This window comes from Prinia subflava, chromosome 11 (assembly GCF_021018805.1).
Source record: "Prinia subflava isolate CZ2003 ecotype Zambia chromosome 11, Cam_Psub_1.2, whole genome shotgun sequence".
Taxonomy (NCBI): Eukaryota; Metazoa; Chordata; class Aves; order Passeriformes; family Cisticolidae; genus Prinia; species Prinia subflava.
Window position 1 is genome coordinate 8733837 of NC_086257.1, and position 15467 is coordinate 8749303.

Consider the following 15467-nt stretch of genomic DNA (forward strand, 5'->3'; position numbering starts at 1 on the left):
TTCCTATGGAAAAACATTCCTTTGGAGAATTTCCAGTCAGGAAAAAACCAAGATCCAACACATTGCAAAATCCCTCCAGAACGGGGTTTATTCTGTATAGCTGTACTTATAAGCTATTTTACTCTTCCTTGATTTCTCTGTATTATGATAAAATAATAACACAGATGTAAATATCACAGGTAAAGGTATTTATAGTGAAGATAATTATTTTTGCCACTGGAAAGGTTATGAAGTGTATAGACATTTAAATATATGACCTGCAAAGGAGGTAAAAATCTTTCCGATTCCTGTGTGGTGAAATCATGAATTTTGAGACCTTATTTTGCAGTGCAGCAATATTAGAGGTCATGGAAAATAAAAATAGTTTAAACAATTCAGTATTTACTTTGCATTCTCTGCATAAAACAGACTTAAATCTAGGCACATATTATTGAAAATCATAAATTTGATCAGACACTTGGAAACACATGTTTATATTCAGCTCTGGTTGATTTTGACTTCATGTTTCTTCTGGCTATCTATCCTAGACCAAAACATAGCTAATGCTGTTGGGAAAAGAACTGTGGCCATAAATTGGTGTGGGTGTGAGCAGCAATAAATACAGCCCTTCTCTCTTGTTCTTTATAACTCAGTAGGTGTGAAAAAAGCCATTATTTCAGACCTGTAATTGTGGGAAGGCAACTGTACATTTGTCATGCAAAATCACATCTTTCCTTTCACAAATTAGTCATTCCCTTAAAATGAGCTTAATTATATTGTTTGATTGCATGTGTAACAAACATAGTTGCTTCCTTTTTATTGGATTAACAGTTTAATGCTTCTGAACCCACCTGTCCTTACAGGATTTGCACAGGATCTTTCACAGCCCGTGTCAGCTCCCTACCTAGAGCTCAGCTAAGCCACAGATAATCCTTTTGCCTTAAGGTGAGGTAGCAAGTTAAGGGTGATTCAGTGACCTTTGGCATCTCTTTTTAAGCAGCTGAAGTTGAAAGATGAGCTCCATGCACAATCTCATCTCTGAAGATTCTCTCTCTGAATAAAACTATAAATGAAAAAAAATTAAGGAGGGAAAAACTCATCACTTAAGTTGCAGTTCAGAGACCAATTTTTTCTTCTGCCGTTCTTATTGTAGGCAAGGAAGGCAATGCAGCCTGATAGTTGTGTCATGCTGTGAGAAGAGATCCTCCTGTGGAAAAAAAATCCTCCAGCTGCCCCTACAATGGAGATGGCCCTGCAGGAGGCATGGTTTGTGACTGAGGAGGATGGAATTACAGGTAGGCTGGACCTGGGGTGAGCTGATCTGTGACTACACAGGCTCTGCCACTCACAATTCGTGTGTTTCAATGGCAGTGCAGTTAATGGTTGGCTGAGTCTGCTGAGTAAACTTCTAGAGGTGCAGGATTTCATCCCCCTTCTAACCAGCAGTCCCTTAAGATGAGAACTTCTGTAGCAGCTAAGACTTCATGTCTTCCCACATTTAAAATAGCTTGTTGCTTAATGCTGTTTGATTCCTCTGTAGCCCTCCTGTTGGGTCTGCCCTGTTGTTTATCCTTGTGGAGGCAGAAGAACACTCTGCTTAATTGTGATGAGATCAGAGATGCAGCTGAAAAATGAGCAATAGCAACAGAATGATAAAATCCCTTCATTTGACATCTACCAAACAGAGAGAGAGGGGAAAAAAAAAAGTGCATTATACCTTTCATGGTTCTGAGCTGCAGAAGGCAATCACAAATATAGCAGAGCTACTTGGAAATTTTTAAGTAGCTGTTTGCTGACTGGATGTAGATCTGGAAAGGATAAACACCATGAATTGTGAAATTTAGCCTACTTTAACTAGACATAAATCTGAGGCACTAATTTCCAATCAGTGCGATCCAAAGTCCAAGCATGTTTAGATTCAGAATGAATAATTTCTATCTTTCTCTGATTGGAGACTCATCTACTTAGAAGACTTTATGCTGAGGGAGTTAAACCTGACTTTTTCCCTATGTAGAAGTCACACAGAATATAATTTACAGAACCTACTTTCAGCACCAAAACCAGTACTCCATTTCCTAAGAGACTTGGCATTTCTAGCATGGAATCCATCAAAGAAGCTGACTCAGGTTTAGCTGAGCTCTAAAGATCACTGAGTTGAATTTGTGACTGTTGGTGTCTCCTTTAGATCTGGGTGTCTCCTTTAGATCCTGGTTAGGAAGAAAACTTGCCACAAGTTCTGGTGGCAATCAAACCTAAAGGTAAGCACCCTCCCAAAGGAGAAGGGTTTAGCTCTAAATCTAAGCCCTGGCAGTGAGAGAAGAACACAGGGCCACAAGAGGCTGGGGTTTCTCTTTGGCTGGATCAGTGCATATTCAGTGTGAAAGTGCACCTGCCTCAAGAGGCTGTACAAAAATTCTGTACTCTGCATTCTTTAAACACTGATTAAGTTCTTTTGCCTTTTAGGGAGCAGAAGGAACCCAGTATTAGTGGAAAAATTTCCAGGGGTAGGACTGAGTTTACTTTTCTCCTACTTAGACTGAAAAGGAGCCTTTCCTCTGGCAGAAAGCACAATTTGAACTGATCTATGGGGTGCAAAGTTCTGTCCAAACCTCTGATGTGGGTGAGATCAGTTTGTTATGGCACTAAGGCTTTCCTGTGAAAGCTTTGATGGTTTGTAAAGCACTAATTCAGCACATGCACTCTGGGCTAGGTAATTTGCAGGACATGCTTCATTAGCCTATAGTGGCTTGAAGCATAAGTTGAAACTTGAGCTAGAAGTTCACTGCTGATCTTTCCCAAAGAGCTAAAACCATTTTAGACTTCTTAAGCAATCAACATATTATCTAGGCAAAATTATATATGTAAATACTTTTGTAACAAATCGATATTGTCATAATTTTGTATGAATATAGATGTTCTTAAAACTAATTCAAGGTGCCTAAATTGTATCCACACCAGCTTCTTTTTATTTATTCTAGGCTGCAAATACTGCAGGTATCCCTCAGGGTGTTACCTGGAGTCTGTAAGGACCCACACTCACTGTTCCTAAGCAATCATTCAAATTTCTTTCCTGCAGTAACTTTTGTCAGATTTACATTTTGGGTTTTTTTCCAGTTTAATGGAACCTTTGGCTCAGGCTTTTAATGCAGATGGCTTTATATAAACCTTTAATGAATATGTTGAACCTGGGTCACTTGAACTGCTTTCAGATTATTTAATGCTGACTTCTGCTGTTATCAAGATCCCAGCTTGTGACCAGCCACCAGTATTTTCCTTTCTTGCAGAAAAATTGTACTACTCAGGAAGAGAAATTTAGCTTATGATTGGCTAATAAGTATCTAAGGAGGGACAAATATTTTCTCTCTTTCATATATACATATGGTTGTTAAATACTTTAGAAAGTATGTTGTTTTCTAAAACTAATGAAAGTTTGTTAATAGTAGAAATGATTTAAAGCTATTCAGCTATTCTAGCAATGCAGGCAAAAGTTTTGGAAAATTTTCTACAATTTATTCTTTCTGTGAAAAATGCTTTGTTAGCAAGCCAGCTCCTGCTTCAGCACCATTTTAGGCCAATTTTGAATTGGTCCCAGGACCAGCTGTCTTTTTTGGTTCAGATCAGAATGGACACAGACTGAGCTTTGAACAGTGGCTTGAGCTTTTCAGCTGTTTGCTACCGCTTCAATTTTGTATTTAAATAAGTTGATGATCATTATTCCAAGAGTGTTTAAAGTCCCAATGTCCCATTTGTGAAATGAACTGGTATAGAGACCAGCAGAATAGTAATTATAGCCTTAATCCCCTGTCTGTCCCTGGAGCAAGGAAAAAACTAAGGAGGAGGTGAACAGCCTCATTCCACATTTTGGCTGGGTTTATTAATAGATTTGCATTTATTAAATTAGTTTTTACTAGGCTTTCATTGTGTCATAGGTCAATATTCTATGTGGGTACTCAAAGGGTGGTTCTGGACATGGAAAACAATTTCTTTTTACAGCCATGATTTATCCTCATCTTGAATACTGTATCATATTAACAAAACATTTATAGTGTGAGAGATGTATGAGTCAAAGTATTACATTAATAGTTTAAACTGAAGACGAGCCAGAATTTTTCTGTGGTGTCCTCTGATGTGTATATGTAATGGACTGAACAACCAGAAGGAAATTTGAATATGGTAAATCAAACTGTTGCTCAACCCACCATCAGGAATCAAGAGAAAGTTTATACAGCTGTCTCTAAACAACTGCTAATAATAAAGTATATTTCTACCATCCAGCAGATACAAGCAATATTTTTACCTGGGTGAACAGCAGCACTTGGCTGGCAACAAGTGAAGGAAAATGTCACTTTTTTTTTTTTTTTTTAACTTTCTTCTCTTTTAATTGGGTATTATTGACAATGTTTGCTTACTTGGGGTGTGTTGTGTTGGAGATCACCTGAGGAGCTGCATTCCTCCTTCTGTGGTGATGTCCAGCTCTGTCGTGGATCTTTGGTATTATTACAGACAAATCTTTTAATTGCTTTGTTTCTCTGTTTCCCCACAACAAAATGAAATAATGCTATTTACCTTCCCTGAGGAGTGTGACAAGTTTGCAAGTAGGAAATAGGATGAAAGTTAGGCAAGAGTTCTATTTCTAAACATTGGCACTTAATTCTTGAATACTATCAATGATTTCTGAATACTTTCCTTTCTTATAACCAGGTCTATACAACCTCAGTTCACCTCCTTCTGCTGACACCTTTAGGTGTTCTGCTCCACAGAGGTTTCTGTAGGGCTCTGGTATCATTCTGGACAGAAGATAGTCAGGCTTTGAGATAAGCAGGCTCTCTGTGGATGCCTCCCTGGTTTTTTGCATGCATTGGAAAGAGCATCAGAAGGAAGTGAGAAGGGGGAAGGAAAGCACAGGCATTTCAGAGAAACAGCACTGAGTCTGTTCTATAGAGCTCTGATATTATGCTAGTCTGATCCCCTACAACAAAATATTGGCATCTTATAATCCATGTGGTTATTTTCTCAGTGTGAGGCAGTGATTTACAAAGACTTGATCACAAGCTGCAGCTTTCACTTCTCCTCCTCAGTGTTCCACCTCCATTATCCTAATGTGTTAATGCAGAGAGCACTGCTTGGTACCATCAGATGTCTTGCAGGAGGACACCTGCCAGGTGACAAGTGCTCCCTTCTACACTGCTGGGTGGGACTCTGCATTTTGGTTGTCTTTTAACTAGTGAGTCTCTCCAGACAGAAAAATGCTGTGCTGAGAATCAGCTGCTGCAAATGTGTGACAGTACTCCCTGGAGTATATACAGCAGCTGGCTTAGAAAGTCAAAGCTGCTTTCTTTAAGAACAGGAGATGATTTAATATATTTAGAGAGGGGTCTTATCAAGGTTAATAAAATTTTCTGTACCCTCTGCACCCCCATCTGTAATTTCCTTTAGTCAGGAAGTAGATGAGGGTCTCAGAAGTGCAGCCCTCTGCTGTGGGTGCTTTGTTGTACAGGGCTGTGCAGCCCCACCTGTGCTCAGGGAGGGGATCTGTGCTCAGATCTGTGCTCATGGATAGCTGGTAAGTGTTCTGTTTGCCAGGACTGCTTTCTGAAGGGTTAGATGTTTCTGTGTACGTGGTTCAGGGGCAGAAAAGTTGAAAGGGTTAAAAATCTCGTATTTTGGTTTCTCAGACATCTTTGGGATCTGTATAATGCCAAGTGAATCAGCTGGGACAGAGCTCAGCACCAAGAGAGCTGCAGTGAAGCTGCCTCTGAGCTGGCTGTGAACAAGATCATTTCAGTGTCTGCATGTGGGGAAGGAGAACTGCCTCGGTTGGCTTAAAGGAGCTGCTGAACCTTGAAGCAGGAGCTCCTGGATCCCACCCAGCTGATGGAGAGAGGGAGCAGCCCCAGGGTGTGCCCCAGCCTGCACCACCCTGCCCGCTGATCTCTGCCCGCTAAGGAGAGTCAGGATTCTGACAGAGGCTCTTGCTGGGAATCTGTCATCCTGCAGCATAGCCAGAGGGCAGAGCTTTTCTACACGTAGGATTTACATTTCTTATGGCTGCTTAGAGCATGGAGCTCCTTTTGCTTCTTTTGGCTAGGCTAGGTATGGGCTTTCTTTAACATTTTTTGGTTAAATTGTTTATTAGCACAAGATAATTGAAGAGTATTGCACCTCCTCAGTGCCATGTTAGGTTAAAGCACCAGCAAGCAGTGTCTTTAAGCTTTACACATCCTCACTGTGTGGTATTGTGGTTCATGTTGCCATGAAAGACCAGACCTTTGCTATGCAGTATTAAGAAGAAAAGGATACAGTTCAGTACTACTGCTCTGGTAGTTAAGCATGTCATGTTTCTACACTGTGGTACTAATGTGAAGGGAGAAATAACCCAGACCAAGACTGTCAGCTTCTAAAGTGGTTTAGCTCCATGGAATTCACATGAATTAGTGCAGATCTGACACACAATGACACAGCCTAGATCAGCTGAAGTGCAGCAGTGACGTGAAATCTAGGGCTTGTCATGGTTTGGACAACCCAAGCCCTGCCCCTGAATCATGGAGATGTTAGGTTGGATAAAGAGCTTACTGTGTGCAAAGAAAAGACTTTTATTCCTTTAGCTGACATAGGATACTCACACATAGTATAAGCAGCAACAATAGAAGTGGTTTAATAATTTTGGTTCATATGCACAGTTTGGTTTAAAGCGTTTCGAATGTAATTCCAACCAGACAACGTGCAGAACAGGATGGTGTTGAAAGACTGCCAGGGAAAAAGCCATATATACACACAAGGTGGAATAAATCTGTAAAGAAAAGTGTTTTCTATTTAATATTTTGATTTTTTTTCCTCTCCTGCCTTCATCTGAACTCAAATCACATCCAATAATATTATTAAAGAACTGCCAGCCATTGCCTTGGGGGTGGTTTTGGTAGGAACCTAAATTTTTTTCCCTCAGCTCAGACACGAGTGGGTGATATTTCTCTTGTGCTTCTGCTGTTACTCATAAATAATCCAGGGTGCTGATCTGTATGTTGGGGAGATTAGTAATCAGGAAATTTGTAAAAAGTAATGACTCACCTGAACCTTCAAATTAAAGATCAGCTATGATTCACCTGGAGTCTCTTAATTGCTTCATTTTAGGTGTAAGATTTTAATCTGTTTTAAATCAAGTTACCATGGAAAAAACAATGAAGAAGCCTTGCATATACATGTATTTTTTCAGTGATACCTGGCTTTCTCCTCTAGGGGAATAGGTTCATAATTCTGACACATTTTTATGAAAATAGGCAACCTAAAAAAATTTTCAAATATGTAGCCTCGCAGGACATTTATTATATTTACCTTATGTCATATTGTCTTGTATTATATTTGACTTATTATTTTCAGCTGTGAAGAAGTCTTTTTGTAAGCAGGGAAAAAAAGTCGAGAGATGGAAAACTACTTATCCAGCCAAAGAGAGTGCAGTTATAGAACAGTCATCTAAATCTTCCACACCGCTGTAAAAAATTACCACTTAATTGTTTCTGGTTTAAAAAAGGAAAAAAAAAATCACAAAGAGAGGTTCTTGGGATATAGCACATCAAAATAAGGACACTTTTACAAGATAAATAACATTTTCATATGAGAATAACTGTTTCCAACTCATCCCAAATCCTTTTCAAGCTTTTAAAGAATCATTGTCATAACCATGCATTCTCTTCTGTTTATTGTTTAATCCTGTGTAGCTTGCAAGTAAATTACTTCACTGCAAGTTTGTACTTATGCACCTAAATTTAGGTTGCTTTATTTGTTGAGGGTGATTGTAATTCACTTAGCTACTGCCAAAGATTCCTGTGTACTATTCACAGTGCATTGGTACATTGGAAAATAGAAAGAAAACGGAATGATCAGGGTGAAAACTGCTTGGGTGTTAACATTTCCACTGGGAGGAGCACTTAGGGTCTAGTGCAAAGTTCTTTATTTTTGCAAGGATAGGAATCTTGTCCAAACAAAGTTTAATGCTGCATCATAGAGCCTATGCAAAAAAAAGTCTGAAGGCAGTCTTGAAATCAAAATCAGACTGGGGAAGTGTTACTATTTTTTAGTGCCTTTTTTATTCTTTTGATAGAAGAGCAAAATCTCAAGTAAAAGCCAAACTCACGTTCACCCCACATTAAGATGCAAAACTGGAAAAACTGATCTGAAAACAAGTAACTGTACAGTCAGAAATATCATGGTGGCAGCCCGTGTACACTTCGTAGGTGAAGGTCCTCATGTCCCATTTTTGTCTCAAGGCCAGTTACCTTTGGGTTTCCAGGCTGGCTCACACCTCAGGGACCTGGACCAGGAGCTGGGTCCTGCCACAAGAGAAGCTGATCCCTGGAGCCAGCCTCAGTGACCCAGGGCTGCATGTGTAACTAAAGGTGAGGAACTGCATTCCTGAAGATATGAAACTTTTCACTGACCTCTAGAAACTTGTTCCTATTTTGAAGACATGGAAAAAAAGGGTTGCAGTTTGAGCAACCTGAAACCCCCAACTGCTCACAATAAGGACCAAATACTCATGGGCATCCAGTCCCTGCTTCCATGTTAAAAGATTTTGAGGCATTTTTTGTATGCCTGGAATTTTTTAGCAGTACTAGCTTTGGCTGGTGAGGGTAACATAGCAAGCACATCATCTGTAGCTTGGATACCTCATCTCACACCTTCTCCTTATGTCTCTTTTAGTTTTCTGCCAAGAAATTTGAGTTGCCATCATCCTCTTCTGTTGAGGAAGGACACTGAGAGTCTTGAGCACATCCAGAGGAAGCAACGAGGCTGGTGAGGGGCTGGGAACACAAACCCTGTGAGGAAGGGCTGAGGAAGCTGGGGCAGAGAAAAGGACACTCAAAGGTGACCTCATCACTCTCTACAACCTCCTGAAAGGTGGCTGTATCAGGTGGGGGTTGCAGCAACTGCCAGAACGAGAGGACACAGTCTCAAGCTGTGCCAAGGGAAATGTAGGCTGGATATTAGGAAAACGTTTTTACAGGAAGGATAATTTAGTATTGGAATGGTTTACCTGAGGAGGTGGTGGGGTCACCATCCCTGGATTTAAGGGATTAAGAAAAGACTGGTTGTGGCACTTGGTGCCATGTTTAGTTGAGGTTAGGGTTGGTTTGGACTTGATGATCCTGGATGTCTCCTCCAACCCAGTGATCCTGTGATTCTGTGATTCTAAAAGTTTTGTGCCCTATGAGATGCATCTATACCTTGATATATGTACTGTTTATTTGTCTTGTACACAATTTTTCTTCCTCTGCTTCTGCCCTTTAGTTTCAGTGCATCATTCAAGGACTTTAAACTCTTCCAGACCCCTGCTGCAGTGTCTGGAGTTCAGTAGCATTTTCCTCTTTCATATTCTTAAAACAAAAGTTTAATCACAACACAGGTTCCCTCTGAAGTCTTCCTTTAATAGGGGTGCTCCTGTTTTATTTTCTTTCCACACTCGAAGCTCAGGCTTCTACCTGACTCAGAAGGGATTGAAGTTGGGTGCAAGTTGTCTGTAGATGAGGGAAAGGAAGTGAGCTGGTTTTGATGCTCATTCCTCAGGCAAAGGGGTAAGTTTCTACTTTTCTCAAAATTTACTATGTAGCTTTAATACCCATTAGTTGAAAGAGAGTAATAAATTATATTAGAAATTCTTTGGATGGAGCTTTAACAGTGCCTTCATTACATGTTTTTCTGTGTGCAAAATATACAGTAGAAGTTAATTCATATAAGCTGAAGTGTTCATGAAACTTGAACAAATTCTCTAAGGGTCAGTCCTTTGAAGTGCTGTCTAAACTTTGTAAGGTTTAAAAGTCAAGCCCCCCAAACTGTGAGGCCTCAAGCCCATGTTCCATGGATGCTGTGTGCTTACTGGCATTACTGTGTGTCCATGGAAGGCCAGTGGAACAGGGTTGTGACCTGGCCTGTGGGACAAGGGACTTTCTTGTCTGACAGAGAAATCCCTCTGCTTTTGTTGGCAAGGCAGTGTGAAAGCAGTGCCACAGGAGCTGCACAAAGAACACAGAGGAGAGACCTTTCCCCAGATGTGAGCAGACAAGATACTGTGCTTTAGAAGACAAAGCATTAGAAAATTAGTATCAGTGTTAAGTCCAAACTTAAACTTGGCATCATTAAGTCCAACTCCACCACCTTGCTTGCACAGGAGTCCAGCAGTGTTCAGCTCCCCAATAACACAATGCCATTTCTGCTAGCCAGTCTTTGCTAAGACAGATGGAAAGGGTTTGGTATAGTCTGCAGGGTGTACAATGAACAGAACTTCACTGCAGTCAAGGACATCTCATTACACACCACAGCAACACCCATTCAGAATTCAGTTTTTCTGTGTGCCCAAACCCAGCCTTATTCATTTTCCCTTGGGGATTTGACTAGCAAGGACTTCTTAAGAACCTAATGAGAAACACCAGGCAGCCTCCACAATTGCTTTGGGATCTTCCCAACTTCATGTGGGAGAGACCACAGTGAGAGAGGGTACAGCATCCTTTTATGAGCAGAGACATGTTTGTGCTCCTTTCTCTGAGAGGCCTTTCATTGAAAAAAAGAAACATTTTAAATTTTGTTCAGGTCCTTCTTTCCATTTCCCCTTTCCTTTGAGTTGCATCAAGAACTTTCAAGCCCCTTTGCTGTACTCTGTGCTCCTTTTGCTTAGGAACCCTTCTCCAAAACCTGCCTGGGTTCACAGATTACCAATTCTGTCAGGATTCAGTTTTGCTCAAACTGTTTCTTTTTTGCTCCGTTGAAGATGTGAAATGATTTAGAGTGAGCCCAAGCACATTTCACTGGTTAGGTTTGAGCAAAGCAGGTTGTAAGGAAACTGTGGCTTACCTTTGTACCCAGCCTGTGCATGGCAAGGGGCACAGCAGAACAGCCTCACACAAGGCTCAGGCCTGCCAAGGTGTGCCTTATAGCTTGAGTTAGGGAGCAAGAGTGGCTCCTTGTCTCTGTGATCACCCCAGCCTATTCCACTACTTGATAAGCTTCTAAATCTCTTAAACATTCTACTTTGGTTGAGAACACTGAGGAGATGATCTAATCTAACTGATTTGTCCCCTTTACTCTGGTATAACAAAAAAGGTTGTAACAAATATGTAACAATATTATGTCAACATAATTAGTATTTTTACTAGCTTTTTTTGTTAGCTTACATATGACTTCATAATTGCAATTAAACTTGGTGTGAGAAGATTCTATCAACCGTTTTTCTAAAAGAAAAAATAGTTTTATTTCTGATAAATTCAAACAGATTCAGAACACCATCTCATTCAACAATCCTACAATATTTACACTACATTTTTTGGTCTCTTTTGCCTTCAGTGCATTCACTGCAGTGATAATGACATCTCACAGCCATGATAATGGCAAAGTTCCTGTCAGTGTTCTTTGCAGTTCTTTGTCACTTTGGTGAGTATTTCTCCTGTGCAGAACTGCACAAGTTTCTTGTCTTTGCTTTTAACAGAGGTAGTGGTTTTTCCTCTCAGCAGAAACTCTCCTTCTGCAGCTGTGTTCTGCTAAGCTTGTCTCAGGAAGCTCCTGGAAATTTCTTCCCTGTCAGAGCTTTCTGCTCTTTGACACAATAATCTTTAAAGCTGTCTCACAGGAGTATTCAATGAATTTAAGCCCCAAGTGGTATGAGATTGGCATGTGAAGCTTCTAAAACTGTGTGAATGAGAAAAGCCTTTTTACCCTATTTGGAATCACGTCAACTGTCCTCATCTTCTCTGCTTAACTTTATAGATGTGATAACTATGCCTCAAATTTTGTGTATATAACTGCACAGATTGGAATTTACCTTTTTTTTTTTTTTTCTTTTTTTTTTTTTTTTTTTTTTTTTTTTTTTTTTTTTTTTTCTTTAAATCCAGTAGCACATAAATTATTTCCCATGACATTCTACTTCTGGTTTCGTGGTCTTGAGAAGCTGTTTGTGGTGATGTAGTAACTTCTCCAGACACTGGTAAACCTTATGCACAAACCTGTCTGATTCAGGTTTTGCTGCATCAGGTAAAAGCAGGCTCATGGAAACTTAGCTTAGGAACTAAAACTGAGCTTTCAGGGGCAAGCCCAGATGGGAGGAGCCTTTCTTGAGATAGCAGATGATGCACATTTTACATATCCTCTCAGTAAACCTTGCTTGCTTTCATCTTATAGCTAAATTCAGTTATAATAAGTTGCCTATTTAAATCTCTTTTGCTGTTCAATTGGTTGCTGTATTTACCTCACACTTATTCTTAAACCATAACTCTGTGCTTTCTTCAACAGCTGTCGTACTTCACTACAGACTAACTTCTTTAACTTAGTGGGGAGTATGAATGTGACTGTTTCATACATGCTTTTTATGATCACAGTCACTTGCAAACTGCTTTAAGTTCTAGAGGGATAAAAGACTACATAAATCTCTGATTATGGTTATTATGATTATGCTAACAAGAGCTGGCTGAGGAACAAGAAATTCTGTCTTCCAACAGCCTCTAAGATTCTGAAATTCTCCCCTGGAAAGAGATCAAACCTTTTACTCTCAGTGAAGTAGAGCTGTTGAAACATCCATTTTCAGATTCCCAAGTCAGACTTTTCTTAAATTTGGTATCTTTGTGACTTCACTTGAGATCTCAGGTACCTACCTGAACTAAACTCCAGATGTCATTAATAACATTTTATTTGATGAAGAATGTAAGTTGAAAACATTTTGAAGGGCTGTAACATTCTTTTCTAATATTTCCATTTCAAGGAGAAAACACCCCACATTCTTATCCTCTATTTGGGAAATGGGAACTTACTGTATTTCTTTATATTTAGAGCATTGTAAACAGATCCTAATGAAGATGAGATTAATAAATAATTGACAGGGGTGTGCATTTAGGGTGTCTGCCTTAAAAGAGAGTACACAACCTATCTGAATGTCACTCTTCCTTGACTTTGTGCACTGCTTGCTTTCCTCAGTCATTCATGTGACACTAGCTGACTTTCAGTAACCACAGAAAACAGGTCTTTAAAACACACAGTGAGAACTATCAGATAACACCAGCATGCAAAATGCATGGTGTTGGAATGGAATTATTAGGTGACCTCTGGGAGAGTGGCCAGAGGGAAGGTGGATAACTACATGTCTTGAAAATAAATTGTCCTTCCACTGCCTCAAAAAAGGAATGTGTGAAAGATGTCAAAGGTCTTTTAACAACTGGAGCTTTCAGATGTGTTGAGAAAGCAAAGCAGCTGCCCGAGGTCTGTGAGGCTGCCCACACACAGCTGCAGCTCAGGCAATGCTCAGGTGAGGAATGGACATTTCCTAGTAAATAATATTGTCACTGTTAAACAGGCTTGCATCCAGAGTTCATTCTGTGTGTCCTTAAACTTTGCAGAGACAATGTCTTCAAATATTACTGTGTTTCAATGGATTTTTTTTGTTCTTTTACACGAAAGAAGGAACTAGGCACGCTGGAGATATGGCAGGGGAAATGAAATCTGGCTGTCTGCTGTGCACTTGAAGCTTCTCCTTACTCCAGAATGGAAAGTTCCCATCAGTGCCATGTGGGACTTGCCCATTGTGTTTTTTCTTCATATTCCTAAGCACAATTTTGAAAAATGGATGTTTTCCTTCTGTTGGAGACCGGGCAACAATGCAGCAAATTATCTCTTCACAGAATTACAGGAGAGACTTTTGCCTGCATCCAAGTCATTATTCTCTGGGGTCTGCTTATATGGTATCTATTTCTCTCCCAGTCTTCCACCTTCTCACGTGAAGAATTCTGTGAGAAATGAGTGATCACTTTAAAATTCCAAAGGTTTATTAAACCTCAACAAACACAACAAAGGACTGAATAAGGAAAAAGGGCAGCGCTGGGAGCGTGGCTGACTGCCAGAGGCTCATCCACAAAATGGCAGCTCCACTTTTACCCCCCTGGTGTTGCATCAGCCAGCCCTGGTCCCTCCCAGGCTGTGCCAGTTCTTCACCATCCAGAGCTGGAGACCTTCTTGCCTTGCTGGGAGGAGAGGGTGTCACAGCACACCAGCCCAGGACAAGCTTTCCTCATTCCTGCTGCCCCATGCAGGGGCTCAGGTATAGCCCTCCCTGCACACCCCTGACAGCCCTGACAACCCAGGCTGTCTATGGCAACGATACTGAGGGGAGAAGGGGACTGTGGGGAGAACAGAGGGTGTCCAACCTGTAAACTACAATAACATAACCATACAGCAATAAAACTTCTCCTAACATGTACACAATATTCATCCTTTAATTGCGAGAGCCAGTGATCATATTACCCATCTATAACACTTCATTGTATTGATTAATTTCCAAATATCTCTTGGGTTTCTGCCATCTAAAATTTCAGCTGCTTGCCAGCTCATAACAAGCAAAAATATCAAGTAGGAATTGTCCGAGTCCAAGCTCTTTTCTGTATTTTCTGGATGAGGAATATTTTTGGCACTGCTAATCTTTTCCACCAACCCTTTTTTGGAAACACAGAGGGCAGAGATAACAGTCTAACTGAGGAGGGGCAATAAACATTTTTGACTTTATGTAATACAATGATGTGGTAATATCTGGGACATGTTCATGTGGTCTGGTTGTTTGATGTTGAGCACTCCTGTGTGTTTCAAAGCTGCAGCTAATCATGCCCAGGAGTAAGAGCACAGAGAAAGTGACTGGAAGGGACAGCCTGAATAATCAGAAATACCCTTTTGAATGGTTTCTCCCAAGTCCTTCTTGTGTTTCCATCTTTGAAGTGTTTCTTTTCTCCTGTTGGGACACCAGGCAATACAGAACAAGTGGAGTGGTAGCAATACTCACATATATAAGATTAACAAGGAAGACACAGATGAATGTTTGGGGTTTGGTGGGGTTTTTTGTTACTGGTATTTGTTTGTTTTATTGGTTTGTTTTTCTTTTTTGTTTGTTTCTATTTGTTTTTCCTTTTGTAACAACTAGTTTAAGCATTTCTTGTAACTGGGCTTATCTACTGCGCCTCCAGCAGACAGGAGTGTTTTGTTTATTTTAGCTAGATGGCTAAATCCTTTAAGCCTCCCAGAAACTTACTGCTGCATTTCAAAGAGCTCTGTGAATACAAAGTGAAGAGAAATATAAATATGCAGAGTAAACTGTCACCCTAGCATTACTTACTCATTACTTGCTTACTGTGCATTTGCCTGTGATGATTTGAGTGCCTTTGTCTCAGTTCATTTCTGTAGTTTTGGTCTTGCTCTTCTTAAACTGCTGCTCTTATTTGCATGCCCATATTCCCCATAGCAGTTTTTTCAGGATTTCTTCACTTCCAAACCTTGTAAACCTTACTCTTCTGCTTGATGTTGTTCCCAGTCACTGTAACAAATCTAAAAGAATTGGTCTGAAAACATGTAGTTCCCATTTGAGGACTAAATTGATGCTTTTCCTGAGAGACTTAGAGCAGGATGGTATCATGTGTGGATGTCCCTTGGAGCTGAAGAGAAGGCTGTGTTGCTCTTGTGGCACTAATGTGGCTCTC

At 40.3% G+C, this 15467-nt stretch overlaps 1 long non-coding RNA gene across 1 annotated transcript in view; it reads left to right on the forward strand.

Moving 5' to 3' along the window:
* Positions 1-15467, forward strand: part of LOC134556020 (uncharacterized) — a 61131-nt gene that overhangs the window by 18500 nt on the left and 27164 nt on the right. Inside the window, exon 3 of the long non-coding RNA XR_010081538.1 lies at positions 1133-1274. This is a non-coding gene — a long non-coding RNA (uncharacterized LOC134556020). The remainder of the gene's footprint in view (positions 1-1132; positions 1275-15467) is intronic.